The sequence below is a fragment of the Eretmochelys imbricata genome, chromosome 2, assembly GCF_965152235.1.
Source record: "Eretmochelys imbricata isolate rEreImb1 chromosome 2, rEreImb1.hap1, whole genome shotgun sequence".
In the NCBI taxonomy this organism is placed as follows: domain Eukaryota; kingdom Metazoa; phylum Chordata; order Testudines; family Cheloniidae; genus Eretmochelys; species Eretmochelys imbricata.
In genome coordinates, this window is record NC_135573.1 from 25,543,404 (window position 1) to 25,561,454 (window position 18,051).

Sequence of the window (18,051 nt, forward strand, 5' to 3'; positions counted from 1 at the left end):
ATGGCAGGCGACCAGTTTGGCTTAACAGTGAAATCCTTGCTGATCTTAAACACAAAAAAGAAGCTTACAAGAAGTGGAAGATTGGACAAATGACCAGGGAAGAGGATAAAAGTATTGCTCAGGCATGCAGGAGTGAAATCAGGAAGGCCAAATCACACCTGGAGTTGCAGCTAGCGAGGGATGTTAAGAGTAACAAGAAGGGTTTCTTCAGGTATGTTAGCAAGAAGAAGAAAGTCAAGGAAAGTGTGGGCCCCTCACTGAATGAGGGAGGCAACCTAGTGACAGAGGATGTGGAAAAAGCTAATGTACTCAATGCTTTTTTTGCCTCTGTCTTCACAAACAAGGTCAGCTCTTAGACTGCTGCACAGGGCAGCACAGCATGGGGAGGAGGTGACCAGCTCTTTGTGGAAAAAGAAGTGGTTCAGGAGTAATTAGAAAAGCTGGACGTGCACAAGTCCATGGGGCCGGATGCGCTGCATCCTAGGGTGCTAAAGGAGTTGGCGGATGTGATTGCAGAGCCATTGGCCATTATCTTTGAAAACTCATGGTGATCAGGGGAGGTCCCGGACGACTGGAAAAAGGCTAATATAGTGCCCATCTTTAAAAAAGGGAAGGAGGAGGATCCGGGAACTACAGGCCAGTCAGCCTCACCTCAGTTCCTGGAAAAATCATGGAGCAGGTCCTCAGGGAATCAATTCTGAAGCACTTAGAGGCGAGGAAAGTGATCAGGAACAGTCAGCATGGATTCACCAAGGGCAAGTCATGCCTGACCAATCTAATTGCCTTCTATGATGAGGTAACGGGCTCTGTGGATGAGGGGAAAGCAGTGGACATGTTATTACTTGACTTTAGCAAAGCTTTTGATATGTTTTCCCACAGTATTCTTGTAAGCAAGTTAAAGAAGTATGAGCTGGATGAATGGACTATAAGGTGGATAGAAAGCTGGCTAGATCATCAGGCTCAACGGGTAGTGATCAATGGCTCCATGTCTAGTTGGCAGCCGGTATCAAGCAGAGTGCCCCAAGGGTGGGTCCTTGTTCAATATCCGGTTTTGTTCAATATCTTCATTAATGATCTGGAGGATGGCGTGGACTGCACCCTCAGCAAGTTTGCAGATGACACTAAACTGGGAGGAGAGGTAGATACACTGGAGGGTAGGGATAGGATACAGAGGGTCCTAGACATATTGGAGGATTGGGCCAATAGAAATCTGATGAGGTTCAACAAAGACAAGTGCAGAGTCCTGCACTTAGGATGGAAGAATCCCATGCATTGCTAAAGACTTGGGACCGAATGGCTAGGCAGCAGTTCTGCAGAAATGGACTTAGGGGTTTCACTGGACGTGAAGCTGGATATGAGTCAACAGTGTGCCCTTGTTGCCAAGAAGGTTAATGGCATTTTGGGCTGTATAAGTAGGGGCATTGCCAGCAGATTGAGGGACGAGATCATTCCCCTCTATTCGACATTGGTGAGTCCTCATCTGGAGTACTGTGTCCAGTTTTAGGCCCCACACTACAAGAAGGATATGGAAAAACTGGAAATCATCCAGCAGAGGGCAACAAAAATGATTAGGGGACTGGAACACATGACTTATGAGGAGAGGCTGAGGGAACCGGGATTGTTTAGTCTGCAGAAGAGAAGAATGAGGGGGGATTTGATAGCTGCTTTCAACTACCTGAAAGGGGGTTCCAAAGAGGCTGGCTCTAGACTGTTCTCAGTGGTAGCAGATGACAGAACAAGGAGTAATGGTCTCAAGTTGCAGTGGGGGAGGTTTAGATTGGATATTAGGAAAAGCTTTTTCACTAGGAGGGTGGTGAAGCACTGGAATGCGTTACCTAGGGAGGTGGTGGAATCTCCTTCCTTTGAGGTTTTTTAGGTCAGGCTTGACAAAGCCTTGACTGGGATGATTTAGTTGGGGATTGGTCCTGCTTTGAGCAGGGGATTGAACTAGATGACCTCCTGAGGTCCCTTCCAACCCTGATATTCTATGATTCTATGAACAGCTGGGGCACTAATGTGTCTCTGCAGTGCTGCCTTCGCTTCTTCATTGTTTGTGGCTGCTGCATACCCCTGCTCAGATTTGGGTGGGCCTGGATGCTAAGTGGGTGGGCTGCAGCCCACCCATGGGTACGCCACTATATGAGAACTGGATAAAGTACAGAGAAGGGCAACAAAAATGATATGGGGTATGAAACAGCTTCCATAGGAGGAGAGATTTAAAACACTGGGATCATTCAGCTGCAAAAAGACACAACTAAGGGGGAATATTATACAGGTCTATAAAATCATGAATGATGTAGAGAAAGTGAGTTTGGAAGTGTTTTTTTATCCCTTCACATGATACAAGACCCAAGGGTCACCCAATTAAATTAATAGGCAGCACATTTAAAATAATTAAAAGGAAGTACTTCTCACAACACATGGTCAACCTGTGGAACTCATTGCCGGGGATGTTGTGAAGGCCAAAAGTATAACTGGATTCAAAAAAGAATTTGATAACTTCACGGAGGATAGGTCCATCAAAGACTACTTCCCAAGATGGTCGGGGACACAGCCCCATGCTCTGGGTGTCCCTAAGCCAATGACTGCCAGATGCTGGGACTCGACAACAGGGGATGGATCGCTTGGTGTTTGCCCCTGTTCTGTTCATTCCTTTTGAAGCATCTAGAATTGGTCACTGTCAGAAGACAAGATACTGCTCTAGCTGGAAATCTGGTCTGACCCAGTATGGCCATTCTTATGTTATGTTCTTAACCCTTTTACAGAGCCTTAATCATGTAAATGTCATAAATCAATTTTCTTTCAGATTCTCATTAATGGGATAATAATTGATAGGATTGAAAGAACTGAGATATTGCTACCACTCGATGTTGCTCCCTTTCAATCCAACTTGAAGGAAAATGGCGGGGGGGGGGGTTGGTGGAGGGCAAGGAGTGTTGAGACCTTTGTTCCACTGGCAACACAGACCTAATCAAAAGCAGTGCTACATCATATAAAAATTACATCCTCCGTGATGCCTAACAAGCTGACCAGTGATAGCTCTACCATCTATACAGTCAGTGTGTTATAAATATTTTTCTCATCACAAGAAAAATAGTCAGATACACCCTATTTTTAAAACATTTACAATTTGTTAAATAGCTCTGAAGATTTTAAATAACAAATAAGATTAAATGAATCGTCACACGATACAAAAATATTTCCGGGCCACTACAAATTTACATTTGTAAGTAAAATGCATTTTTAACTCATTGTTCCCATAAGTAAGAGCTCTACCATGCCTTGGGCCCCTGCCCTGCGTTTGGCACAGAATGCTGAGTTCTTTGCTATACTGGGATATGTGTGCGATGGATGCACCACTCCTTACAGGAGTGCAGCTTGCACTGTCCTCCTGTTCTGGATAGCCCTGCTGGCCGGTGACCATTCCCTCCTGCTCCCTTTTCTTTGTGCATGTGGTCCAGGGTTCCTAAAGATTCTGATTCAATCCAACACCTATGACAGAATTTAGAGGAAGGGTTAAGGGTGGGTGGGCAGAGGAGAGGAATAAACCTGCTGCTTCCTCTCCCCCTCCACTGCACACTCTCACACTGTGCAAGCCCCATTTTGTCCTAAAGAAGAACCCTGTACAAGTGATGGGCCAAATTCTTCTTTCAGTTACACTGCACTGGTATTGTGGAGGAGAATTCCCCCCTCTGCCTTTCTTCCCCAGAGTTCTAGCATAATGAAATCTGTTTGACTTTTTCCCATAACATTTCAAGCATTTGAGAGGTTTTCAGTCAGAAAATACCAGACATCCCAGTGCACTGGGGTGCCTTGGATTTTAATGAGCATCATGTACCATTTGTCTTTGTGGAAGTTAGGAGTAAAAAGAAACCATTCTGTTGACCAAGAAAGTCACCAAGATTATAGCATCCTTTGGTTGTGCCCACCACTTGAAAGCATTTAGCAGAACTTACTTTCTCATTGGTGGGATTATTTTAGCATTTGAAATATTGAAGATAGCATAATTGAATTTTAACTATCTGATCCAAATTTATTTCAGGGAATTGAGTCAAAACAAATACAAGTTTGCTTACTATCCTTGAAACCAGCTACACACCCCCACTCTTCAGACATCACCAGTTACAGCATTAAACTTATTTCTGAAATAGTTGGCCACATAGCATATCTATCTAAAACCATCTCCCACGCTTCCAGGCTTAGCTGGGGGATCATCACAATGTTTTCTATTGCTAATTCAAATTATAATGTTCACAGAAAACATTTTCTAATAGCTACTTCATGTTCCTTGTTTTAATTTAAAATTATGGCTTCTTCAAACATCAATTGACCCACAGGATTTCATTTTTGGACCATTTCTCTGAGCCACTGAAAATGATGAATTCTTGGAGAATGCAATCTAAGCGTCATTTAAGCCCACATACCAAGGCCTTATCCAAAGCCATGGCAAAGAAGCCAAAATCAATCCCATACCACTTCCGAGGGCTAAGCTGCATAACGAATGTGTACCCTCCCATAAGAAAATAAAGGGCTTTGGCCTTATGCTGTACTTTTCATAGACTGATATCCATCTCTTGGATTTTGCTTTGCACTATGTAATCATGGTCCTGTGTCATTTGTAACTGCTTGAGCTCTTGTATTCCATAATTTTCATTTCTGGCTTGTTGTGATCTGATGAAATGAAGATCTGTATGCCATTCAAACAGCATTTGCAGCTAGTGACATTGTGTTTGTATTATCTGCCGAACCTTGCTCTTAATCTTTTATGTTTTGTTATTTGGATTTCTACAAACATCAAACATGGTGCCTATAGTGCATGTTACAAAATCGGCACCTTACTCTTGCCTCCCGCCATAAGCGCCAAGTGAAGTGACCCTCCTATTTCTTACAAAACACCTCTCGTCTATGCAGCTCTATCCCCCATCAAACTCCATTCTACATGTGCGAAACACCATCATCTACATCTTTAGCTGGTGTAAATAGTCTTCAACTGAGCTATGACAGTTTACAGCAACTGAGGATCTGCCCCCTAAAGTCAATCCAGAAACATAAACAGATAGAAAATGCAGCAGCCTACATAATCAGCTGTGCTTCCTGGTGGGAACACACAGCACTGGTGTTTCATGATCTGCACTGGCGGCTTGCTTGTTGGTTTCCAGATTTAATAGTTTTCACCTATAAAGCTCTAAGGCCCAGATTTTTCAAGGTATTTAAGCATTGCTGTGTTCAGTGTTGCAACTCCTAACTGATCTAGAAGCCCAAATCTCATTTTTAAAAGGGTTTTATGCACTCAGTAGTTTGCCAATGGGGAATCATTAAAACTATACTTGAGTAAAGATACTGTGTCTTGGTGCACCCCAGTCCCAGCACAGACTCTGGCTGTTCCCTTTTATCAGGCAGGCTTTCCATTAGTGTTTCCGTTCACCACCTGAACCTCCTGGCTCTACCCCTACCATTCTGCCACCTCAGCTATAGGCTCCCACATACCCCTGTTCTTCGACACTCCCATTGTGGGAAGCAACACAAAGCTCAACTCCAAGATTAACAGGTTGCTGCAGTTTCCCTGCAAGGCATGACTGCTTCTCAGATCCTCCCTTATGCAAATGCAATAGAAATAGGATAGTTCTGTGTTTTGCATGCTGGGAAGCAGTGCCAGGGAATAGAATGAACGGCTTTCCCTCTGCAGAGGAAGGAAAGAGCAGGTCTGTTAAGGGAACTGAGGAAGTACTCAGGCCAGGAGGAGCTGTGGCAAGGCCCAAAAAGAAAGAGGATAGAGAAGGACCCTCAGGAAGGGTGAAGCAAGAGAAGGAATAGATGTGGAGCAATACAGGACTAATGTGGGATTGAAACCTGGTGATTCTATTCTGCCCTTTTTTAAGTGCCAATTTGCAGGTCCACTTAATGGACAGCAGCATTAGCTTTGACTTCTTAATGATCCACAGGTATGGGTATAACACCAACAGACCTGGGTCGTCGGCAGGCGGGATCAAACCTGGGACCTCTGAAGCATAGTGCACGAGCCTCTACCGCATGAGCATGTGTAGTCCCATCCCCATGTAGGAGCTGTGAGGGGATGGCGTGTGCTCAGTGCAGATGGAATCTTTGGAGAATTTAGCTGCCAAACTGCAACAAGTTTTTACTGAGCATGTGTGAACTGAGATTTTCCAAGACTTATAACTTGGCCAGAATAGGGCAAATGTTCATGGAAACAGCAAAAGGCAACATGGAGGCACCACAGCTTCTTAAAAACTATTCATATAATCAATTCATTAACATTGGCAAAACAAAGTATTTCCCATAATATTGTTTTCAGAAACAGCTAAACCATTTTTGGAGAATTTTTTAAAAAAATTCAACCTGAGGCAGACATCTGGCATGAAAAATCTCAGCCTGAACCATTTAAATTTGACAAAGATATAAGCAACTGAACACAGGGTCTTATAATGGGAAGTATGGACAACCTTATTATTACAAATTATTATTTTATTACTGTTGTGCCTACAACCCCTAGTCATGGAGCCCTTTGTGCTAGTCCTATACAAACACAGAATAAAAAGACAGTCCCTGCCCCCACAGAGCTTACAATCTAATATAAGAGACAACAGGTGGAGATAGATAGACAACCCAAGGAATACAAGGAAACAGTAAGATTATATTAGTCAGCATGATAAGCAATCTTCTCTACACACATGTAGTTTAACTGTTGTTGAGTTTATTGTAGGTATCATGGGAAAAGGGAGTTCTGAGGAAGTATTTAAAGGAGGATAATGAGGTAACTTTGTCTATGTTTACATGGAGCTCTTTCAAAGCATATGGGGCAGCATAGGAGAAAGCACCAATGTGCTTTTATTGGAAATTTAACAAGTGAGTAATGGAGGCTAGTATTATGGACTGACCAGAGGTGAGTGTCAACAGCTCGATAACGAATGAGAGCTGATCATAGATTGGCAATAGACCACAAAGGGCCTTGAAAGTGAATTCAATCATCTTATATTTGATTTGATAAAGAAAGGGGAACCAATAGAGGGATTCACCTATATGTCTGATGTGATTTAAAAAAGTGGGGGTAAGTGGAGGGATGCAACTGGCATTGCTATTTGCAGCTATCTGCTAGCTGTGTGGTGGAAGATGTGTCTCAGCTAGGGACGCACCCACCCTTCCCCTTTCAGAGCCCCACTACTCATGTAAGGAAGGAACATGGACTATACTCCTCTTTATGGCTCTGGCCAGCAACTGCATGGGTGGGAAATGGCATTCCTTGTGTCATCTTGAGACCCCATCTCCATGTGCTCTTGTGAAGGTGCTGGTCTGAGATAACTTTAAACGAGAACTCTTAACTAGATGTTTCCAATTCAGAGTCCCACTTTTCGCAGAATGGGGCATGCTTTACCTTTTCCACTAGCTTTTGGAGGTTGAAATGACCCACCTAATGTTCAGCATTGTTCTGCAGCTTTCTCCATTCCAGGGGCTGGAGGATATTGGGAGTGGCTTGCCTTTGTTATGCTGCAACCTCTCTGGCTCACTGATTCGCACTGATGGGCTCTGAAGGGAGTACTGTCTTTAGGGAGTTCTCCTTTCCCTAAAGGATGGTGGCAAAGTTATGGAAAAAACCTCAGGGCTTCAGCAGGGATATAGAAGACCCTGTTGGAGTAAACAGACATTTGTCCTATCCAATCAGGTTTATTAGTATCTAAAATAGATTCTGAGTATATCACAGGCTATCTTCTAGACTGCAGTCACTCTGAGTACATGGCCTCACAACTGTTTGCCAGGTTAAATGCTTGGATATTCCAATATTTTTGCATTACAGTCACTGAAATAATCCAGCTAAGACTGCAACAGCATTGGTTTTCAGAGCATGAAAAACCCACTTATGGCCTGGAAATGTGGGTATTTGATTCAGACACAAATTAAACAGAACAGCACCTTGAAGGAGTCAGTCTACAGATTCATTTTACATATTTGTTTAAGCAGATTTCCACCTATTCTAGGTGGCCAGTTTTTCTTACAACAACCTTTGATATCGGGTTCACAGGAGGGACCACTTTTCAATTAAAGATAGCAGCAGCATGCAGTATGACTGCCATCTCCTGGACTAGGCCTACCACTGCTAAAATGTCACTTGTGCAAGTTACTTTTTCTTGTGACTCTGACTTTTAAAAACAACAAGGAGTCCTTGTGGCACCTTAGAGACTAACAAATCTATTTGAGCATAAGCTTTTGTAGGATATAACCCACTTCATCAGATGCATGGAGTGGAAAATACAGTAAGCAGGTATAAATATAAGCACATGAAAAGATGCCTTACCAAGCAGGGGGGTCATTGCTAACAAGGACAATTCAATTAGGGTGGAAGTGGCCCATTCCCAACAGTTGACAAGAAGGGGTGAATATCAACAGAGGGAAAATTACTTTTTGTAGTGTTAATGAGGCCAATTCAATCAAAGTGGATGTAGCCCATTCCCAGCAGTTGACAAGAAGATGAGAGTATCAACAGAGGGAAAATTACTGCATGCATCCAATGAAGTGAGCTGTAGCTCACGAAAGCTTATGCTCAAATAAATTGGTTAGTCTCTAAGGTGCCACAAGTACTCCTTTTCTTTTTGCAAATACAGACTAACACGGCTGCTACTCTGAAACCTGTCATTATTTTTTGTAGTGACCCAGCCACTCCCAGTCTTTATTCAGGCCTAATTTGGTGTCAAGTTTGCAAATTAATTCCAGTTCTGCAGTTTCTCGCTGAAGTCTGTTTTTTGAGTTTTTTTGTTGAAGAATGGTGACTTTTAAGTCTGTTATTGAGTGTCCAGGGAGATTGAAGTGCTCTTCTACTGGTTTTTGAATGTTACAATTCTTGATGTTTGATTTATGTCCATTCATTCTTTTGCATAGAGACTCTCCGGTTTGGCCAGTACATGGCAGAGGGACATTGCTGGCACATGATGGCATATATCACATTGGTAGATGTGCAGGTGAATGAGCCCTTGATGGTGTGGCTGATGTGGTTGCGTCCTATGATGGTGTCCCTTGAACAGATATGTGAACAGAGTTGGCAATGGGGTTTGTTGCAGGGGTTGGTTCCTGGGTTAGTGTTTCTGTTGTGTGGTGTGTAGTTGCTGGTGAATATTTGCTTCAGTCTGTAAGCAAGGACTGGTCTGTCTCCCAGGGGCTGTGAGAGTAAGGGATCATCCTTCAGGATAGGTTGTCGATCCTTGATCATGCACTGGAGAGGTTTTAGTCGGGGGCTGTAGGTGATGGCTAGTGGCATTCTGTTACTTTCTTTGTTGGGCCTGTCCTGTAGTAGTTGACTCCTGGGTACCCTTCTGGCTCTGTCAATCTGTTTCTTCACTCCCCAGGTGTGTATTGTAGTTTTAAGAATGCCTGATAGAGATCCTGTAGGTGTTTGTCTCTGTCTGAGGGATTGGAGCAAATGAGATTGTATCTGAGGGCTTGGCTGTAGACAATGGATCGTGGGATGTGGTCTGGATGAAAGCTGGAGGCATGTAGGTAAGTATAGCAGTCAGTAGGTTTCTGGTATAGGGTGGTGTTTATGTGACCATCACTTATTTGTACAGTAGTGTCCAGGAAGTGGATCTCTTGTGTGGACTGGTTCAGGCTGAGGTTGATGGTGGGGTGGAAATTGTTGAAATCCAGGTGGAATTCCTCAAGGGCCTCCTTCCCATGGGTCCAGATGATGAAGATGTCATCAATGTAGCGCAAGTAGAGACCTGAGAAAGCATGGTTCTAAGTCAGCCATAAAAATATTGGCATACTGTGGGGCCACGCAGGTACCCATAGTAGTGGCCTCGTTATCACTACAAAAAGTAATTCTCCCCTCTTCACTTGATTTTCACCCCTTCTTGTCAACTGTTCGGAATGGGCCACTTCCACCCTAATTGAATTGTCCTCTTTAGCATTTACCCCCCTACTTGGTAAGACAACTCCCATCTTTTCATGTGCTGTGTATTTATACCTGCTTACTGTATTTTCCACTCCATGCATCTGATGAAGTGGGTTATATCCCACGAAATTTGTTAGTCTCTAAGGTGCCACAAGGACTCCTCATTGCTTTTACTGAAACAGACTAACACAGCTACTCCTCTGAAACCTGACTTCTAAAAAACTTCTGCTTTCCAGGATTTTGTGAATGCTGGACCCTAGCTAGGAAAACAGAGTAAAAGTCTAGTGCGCTTTATTTTTCATGATGTATAAAGACCCCAGTCAAAGGCTGATCTGATTATCATTTCCTTCAGACTGAGCTCATGGCTTGCCTCACTCTGACTGGGGGATGTGCAAGGTAGATGGATGGATTAAAGTGAATCCCAGAACTCTGTGATCTACAGCTAGGGTGCTTATCGCTGTGGATCCAAGTGCCTTGACCTGAAGAAGAGCTCTGCAACAGAAGTTGGTCCAATAAAAGATATTACCTTACTCACCTTATCTCTCAAATACAGTGATTCACATTTGCACAGAGGTATCCGTAGTGGACCCTACACGTCACCTACCCATGATATAGCAGCGTTGCTTGGAGTCTCTATTCAGGTTTATCACCTTTTGATGACAAAAAGGACTTTTACAAAAACCTGAGTCTTGAGGCCCACTCCAAAAGCAGTTGGGAGAGCTCATCTCCTCAGGTTGGTCATTCCAGAGTCTGTAGGCATCAGCTGAGAACACCTTGTCTCCAACTCTCTCAGTTCCATAGAAGGCATTGGCAGCTGCATTATCCCAGAGGAGGGATTCACAAATGAAGATATAGTCTCTAATATAGCTGGCCCAACCTTGACAACTAAGAGACTCTTTACACTGCCCCACAGTTCAGATGACAGGGGTGTGAATAGCAGCGCACAACAAAGTGCTGCCTGTAACTCCCGTGTGCGCACACTGCAGGGGCTCACTAAAAAATTCCCAGTTTGCATTAGCATAGTCCTCTTCAAACAGGACTATGTTAATGTGAACTAGGAACCGTTTAGTTCCTGCCCACAGCATACACACGGGGGAGTTACGGTGTGGCTCTCTGGTGCACACTGCTATTCACGCCCCGTAGTCCAAACTGCAAGGCACTGCAGACATAGCCGTACAGCCAAGACTAAGGTCTTGAATTAGCACCCGTAGAATCTGAATCATTGGAGTAAGCAGAGGACAAATGTGATGTAGTCTCAGATGTTTGTCCCGGTAAGGAGAACCCTTGGAGGGATAACATTGTCGTCCACTAGACTACAGTGTCATTGCCCTTATGTGACCATCACCAACTCCTCTTGTCTCTTGGCTTGGGTTTTTGGCTCTTCAACTTCATAGATTCATAGCTTAAGGCCAGAAGGGAATATTAGATCATCTAGTCTGATTCCAGTAGATCATCCATAGAACTACACCCATTTCCCCTTGTAAATAATCCCAGTAACTTCTTTGTCTTCCAGAAAGGCATCCAGTCTTATTTTGAAGCCATCTAGAGATGGAGAATCCACCTTGGTACTTTGTTCCAGTGGTAAATCACCCTCACTGTTTAAAAAAAGAAACTGTGGCTAATTTCTAATTTGAATTTGTCTGGGTTAGCTTCCAGCCATACATTTTTGTTATGCCTTTCTCTGCTAGATTAAAGAGCCAATTAGTACCCTGTATTTTCTCCCCCTGAAGATACTTATACACTGTAATCAGGTCACCTTTCAATCTTCTTTTGATAAGCTAAACAGATTCAGCTCTTTAAGTCTCTGTCACTATAAGACATTTTATCCCACCCTTCAATAATTTCTGTGGCTCTTTTTTGGCCTCTTCTCCAATTTCAGACAGCTGCAGCGGCACAGGAGCCAGCAAACAGAGCTGTAAACAGGGGAATTTGAGTGGGAGTTTTTGTATTGCGGTGCTTGTTTGGGGTTTGTTTTTGCTGTGGGTGTTGATGTTTTGGTGTGGTTTGTGTTTCCCAGATTAACAGGATTTAGGTGGGAAGGCTATGACAGATACAGAGGCAGCAGTGGGAGTGACCCATGTAGTGGAAGACACAATGAAGATGACTGGATGTGGAAGCTGCGGTATGTACATGATCCTGGAGGGCGTACCTGGAAAGAGTTTCGTCTGCATGAAGTGCCGTCTGATAGAGCTGATGGAAGAAAAGATCCGAGGATTGGAGACGCAGGAGGAAAGTCTGGTTGAGTTTAGAAGGGGGTTCAAGTGGATTATGGAGCAAAGACATGAGGCAGCTGAAGGAAAAGCTCAGACTTGCAGATGGAAGCAGGACTGAAGAATTCTGAGGGGAGACTGCTGGGTGAAGAAAATGGACAAGAGAAACATGTGACTAAGAGAACCAGGCAGAGGAAAAGACGGGCTAGTGAAGGAGAAATAGAGCTCAATAACAGGTTTGCAGAGTTGGAAAATGAAGAAGGGGCTCAGCAGGTGGTCACTGATGGTGGAAGGGCAAGGAAGAAGAGAAGAGCAGCTAGTCCTATAGGAAAAGGGGAAGAGTCAATGGAGACTACACCAAATATGAGCCCCAGGAGGATACAGGATGGGTTGAAGAGGATTACAAGGGAGAATAGGAATGGAAAGAACTTGCAGCTAGAGGGAACAGGGGATAGACCAGAGAATCGCACAGTCACTAAGAAAAGGCAGGTCTACGTGATCGGGGACTCCTTACTGAGAAGAATGGACAGGCCTATAACCAGAGCTGATCCAGAGAATAGAAGGGTGTGCTTCTTCCAGGTGCTAAAATACAGGATGTGGACCTGAGGTTGAAAAGGATCCTAAAGGGAGCAGGAAAGAATCCACTGATCATCCTTCATGAGGGAACAAATGATACCGGTAGATTCTCGCTAGAACGTATCAAGAGAGATTATGCCAGGCTGGGGAAGACGCTTAAGGAAATCGAGGCTCAGGTGATCTTCAGTGGGATTCTGCCTGTTCCTAGAGAAGGGCAACAAAGGTGTGACAAGATTATGACTATCAACAGACGGCTCAGGCAGTGGTGCTATAAGGAGGGCTTTTGGATGTATGGCCACTGGGAAGCATTCATGGACAGAGGACAGTTGTCTCGGGATGGACTTCATCTGAGTAGGGAAGGAAATAGACTTCTAGGATGGAGGCTGGCACAACTGATTAAGAGAGCTTTAAACTAGGAATTTGGGGGAGATGGTTGGGAGATGTCCAGGTAATCTCCATGCCGGATTTTAGCATTGAGAGGGAAGAAAACAAAGTAAGAAAAGATACAGCTGTGGGTAGGAGAATGGACATAAGGAGGAAGGGCAGTGTGGATACCAGTCTAATAGGTCATACTGGCTGTAGAACGTCTGTGTCTAATTGGGCACAGAATGTGAGTGAGGCCAAACAGCAAAAATTAAGATGTTTGTACACTAATGCGAGGAGCCTAGGTAACAAAATGGAGGAACTAGAGCTACTGGTGCAGGAAGTGAAACCAGATATTATAGGGATAACAGAAACATGGTGGAATAGTAGTCATGACTGGACTGCATGTATTGAAGGGAATGTGCTGTTTACGAAAGACAGAAATAAAGGTAAAGGTGGTGGAGTAGCACTGTATATCAATGATGAGGTGGAATGTAAAGAAATAAGAAGCAATGGAATGGATAAGACAGAGTCCATCTGGGCAAAAATCACATTGGGGAAGAAAAGTACTAGAGCCTCCCCTGTGATAGTGCTTGGGGTGTGCTATAGACCGCTGGGATCTAATTTGGACATGGATAGAGCCTTCTTTAATGTTTTTAATGAAATAAATACTAATGGAAACTGTGTGATCATGGGAGACTTTAACTTCCCACATATAGACTGGAGGACAAGTGCTAGTAATAATCATAGGGCTCAGATTTTCCTAGATGCAATAGCTGATGGATTCCTTCATCAAGTAGTTGCTGAACCGACAAGAGGGGATGCCATTTTAGATTTGGTTTTGGTGAGCAGTAAGGACCTCATAGAAGAAATGGTTGTAGGGGACAACCTTGGTTCGAGTGATCATGAGCTAATTCAGTTCAAACTGAATGGAAGGATAAACAAAAATAAATCTGCGACTAGGGTTTTTGATTTCAAAAGGGCTGACTTTCAAAAATTAAGGAAATTAGTTAGGGAAGTGGATTGGACTGAAGAACTTATGGATCTAAAGGCAGAGGAGGCCTGGGATTACTTCAAGTCAAAGCTGCAGAAGCTATCGGAAGCCTGCATCCCAAGAAAGGGGAAAAAATTCATAGACAGGAGTTGTAGACCAAGCTGGATGAGCAACATCTCAGAGAGGTGATTAAGAAAAAGCAGAAAGCATACAGGGAGTGGAAGATGAGGAGATCAGCAAGGAAAGCTACCTTATTGAGGTCAGAACATGCAGGGATAAAGTGAGAAAGGCTAAAAGTCAAGTAGAGCTGGACTTTGCAAAGGGAATTAAAACCAATAGTAAAAGGTTCTATAGCCATATAAATAAGAAGAAAACAAAGAAAGAAGAAGTGGGACCGCTAAACATTGAGGATGGAGTGGAGGTTAAGGATAATCTAGGCATGGCCCAATATCTAAACAAATACTTTGCCTCAGTCTTTAATGAGGATCTTAGGGATAATGGTAGCATGACAAATGGGAATGAGAATATGGAGGTGGATATTACCATATCTGAGGTAGAAGCGAAACTCGAACAGCTAAATGGGACTAAATCGGGGGGCCCAGATAATCTTCATCCAAGAATATTAAAGGAATTGATATATGAAATTGCAAGCCCATTAGCAAGAATTTTTAATGAATCTGTAAACTCAGGGGTTGTACCGTATGACTGGAGAATTGCTGACATAGTTCCTATTTTTAAGAAAGGAAAAAAAAGTGATCCGGGTAACTACAGGCCTGTTAGTTTGACATCTGTAGTATGCAAGGTCTTGGAAAAAAATTTGAAGGAGAAAGCAGTTAAGGACATTGAGGTTAATGGTAAATGGGACAAAATACAACACGGTTTTACAAAAGGTAGATCATGCCAAACCAATCTGATCTCCTTCTTTGAGAAAGTAATAGATTTTTTAGACAAAGGAAAAGCAGTGGATCTAATTTACCTAGATTTCAGTAAGGCGTTTGATACGGTGCCACATGGGGAATTATTAGTTAAATTGGAAAAGATGGGGATCAATATGAAAATTGAAAGGTGGATAAGGAATTGGTTAAAGGGGAGATTGCAGCGGGTGATCCTGAAAGGTGAACTGTCAGGCTGGATGGAGGTTACCAGTGGAGTTCCTCAGGGATCGGTTTTGGGACCAATCTTATTTAATCTTTTTATTACTGACCTCGGCACAAAAAGTGGGAGTGTGCTAATAAAGTTTGTGGATGATACAAGCTGGGAGGTATTGCCAATTTAAAGAAGGACCGGGATATCATACAGGAGGATCTGGATGACCTTGTAAACTGGAGTAATAGTAATAGGATGAAATTTAATAGTGAGACATGTAAGGCCATTCATTTAGGGATTAATAACAAGAATTTTTGTTATAAGCTGGGGACACATCAATTAGAAGTAATGGAGGAGGAGAAGGACCTTGGAGTATTGCTTGACCACAGGATGACTATGAGCCGCCAATGTGATATGGCCATGAAAAAAGCTAATGTGGTCTTGGGATGCATCAGGCGAGGTATTTCCAGTAGAGATAAGGAGGTGTTAGTACTGTTATACAAGTGTAAGCAGTGTCAGGATGAGCTCCACCCTGACATCTGGTGGTGAGGTGTGGCAAGTTGTGGAAAAGAACTTCAGGGGCCGATCTCATTTGCATAGGCACACCCACCACGCCTAGAATGAGACCATAGCTGCCCAAATGGTCACTTTGGCTGCTGTGGGATCCCCAGTGTCTCTGTTATTGGGGCAGGAAGAATAAATTGTTATTATCCTGATTATGGGAACTGTGCTTGGAACTGTACGTGGCCTTTTGTTATGATGGAGGGATTCACCATCAACTAAGTAGCACTCGCTAGGCAAGGGTCATGGGTTCCAAAACTGTGTGAATGGAGAGAGGCTGGGGACAAGTATTAATACTTGGTGGCATGGGCCCCTTGGTAAGGGCCTTCCATGCTAATTGCACTTCCTCCTCTCTCCACTGTAGAATATCAGAGCTAATTTTGATTTCATTAGAAGTCTAGTTATAGGCTGCTGAGCTGAATTCACTTTGGGCTGACAGTGCACCAGCACTGTGGCTCCCCTACTACAAGCTGAATTCACCTAAGAGCTGAAATCACTGAGTGTTGTGTTAAGTAGTGGGGGAGCCTGAAGATATATTGTGGAGCAGTTCGACGTGGAGCAGCGTGTGGATGGCAGGAGCTGCTTGTGGGTCGTGGAGCTGAGCGAAGGAGTTCGTGGGGCGGCTGGCGGAGCGGAGCGCAGCTGAGCGAAGGAGTTCGTGGGGCGGCTGGCAGAGCGGAGCGCCGCTATGGGGCGGTCAGCTTCAGATCATGTAAGGTGCCTCTTACCCCCGTCCCATTTCCACCCAGGTTGGGAGGTAAAGCTCCGCAGATAAACTTTCGAACTCTGGGGCTGCCCTGACCAGGGACAGAGACTTTTGGGGCATTGGACTTTTGGGACTTTGGGTGATTTGGGGTTGCTGGACTCAAGAACCAAAGGGAAAAGGGCATGCCCCAATTTGCCTGGGGTGGGTTTTTTTTTTGCTCATGGGTTGTGTTATGAATCCTGTTGGTGGTGTTTCCCCAACATAATGCCACATTGTTTCTCTCTGTTATTAAAAGGCTTTTGCTACACTCAGACTATGTGCTTGCGAGAGGGGAAGTATTGCCTCTTGGAGGCGCCCAGCGGGGGTGGTATATATTTGTCCCAGGTCACTGGGTGGGGGCTCGAGCCGGTTTGCATTGTGTTATTGGAACGGAACCCCTAGATACTGAACCCGGCCCTTGTTGCTGCCAACTCTGATGGGCAGAAGGGTTACACAAGGCACTGGTGAGACCTCATCTGGAATACTGTGTGCAGTTCTGGTCTCCCATGTTTAAGAAGGATGAATTCAAACTGGAACAGATACAGAGAATGGCTACTAGGATGATCCGAGGAATGGAAAACCTGTCTTATGCAAGGTTTCAGAGTAGCAGCCGTGTTAGTCTGTATTCACAAAAAGAAAAGGAGTACCTGTGGCACCTTAGAGACTAACCAAGGAGACTAAAGGAGCTTGGCTCGGTGGGAGCAGACACCTTTTTCTGTGGCCCTTGACCATGACTAAGTGAGAGGTGTATGGTTCTGAAAATTTTTACCCCTCAGCACTTCTCCTTAGGAAATACAGCATTCTTTCCTCTGGGTATGTGTAATAGTAAAACCTCTCCTCAAGGGTGCCCTCTTGGGCCTAGAGGCATTGCAAGGGGCCCTTGTCTCTGGCACTCCCTAGTGGCCATTTTATTGGCCCCGTAATGGCCTTTCTGAGCCTGTGTCTTCTTCTAATTCTCTGTCTGGGTCTTCTGTGGCCTGGCCTTTGGGTCAGTCACATAAAAGTTCAAACTCCTTCCAGGGTAACAAAAGATCCAAATATATCTTCAAACTAAAACTCTTCTTCCCCTTTTGGGCCACTCTAACGTCTTCTTCTTTGCATCCCCTCCTGGGTAAGGTGGCCACTTGCACAGTCACAGAATACTGGACATTCTGGTACTTCCAGGAATGGCGTGGGCCTACCCCAATGATGTAACCCCACTGCCTCAACGTGTCTTCACAAGTATATGTGCAAGGTCACGCCAAATGGAGGACACCATTTTAAAGAGCTTTAAAGTACTGCCCCACCCCCACCAGCATAACCTTGCGTGCATGATGTGTGCAAGGTTATGCTGGGGGGAGGAGGAAGGGAGAGCGGTGTGCTCTTCATTAGGCCATCCCACATCTGAAACCAGACAAAACCACATCTGGTTTTGTCTCAGTACCAGATAATGGACTAACATTAAAAAAGCAAGACTGTCTGGTTTAAAACCAGACAAAGGGCCTCTCTCCTCCTGGGCCTTGCAGAGTTCCTGCTCTGCTGATTCTTGTCCAGCAGGATTCCTTCCCCAGGGATGCGGGCAGTTTACCTCAGGGATCTCTCCGACCCACGCAAGCCCTGTCTCTGTGTCACCTGCACA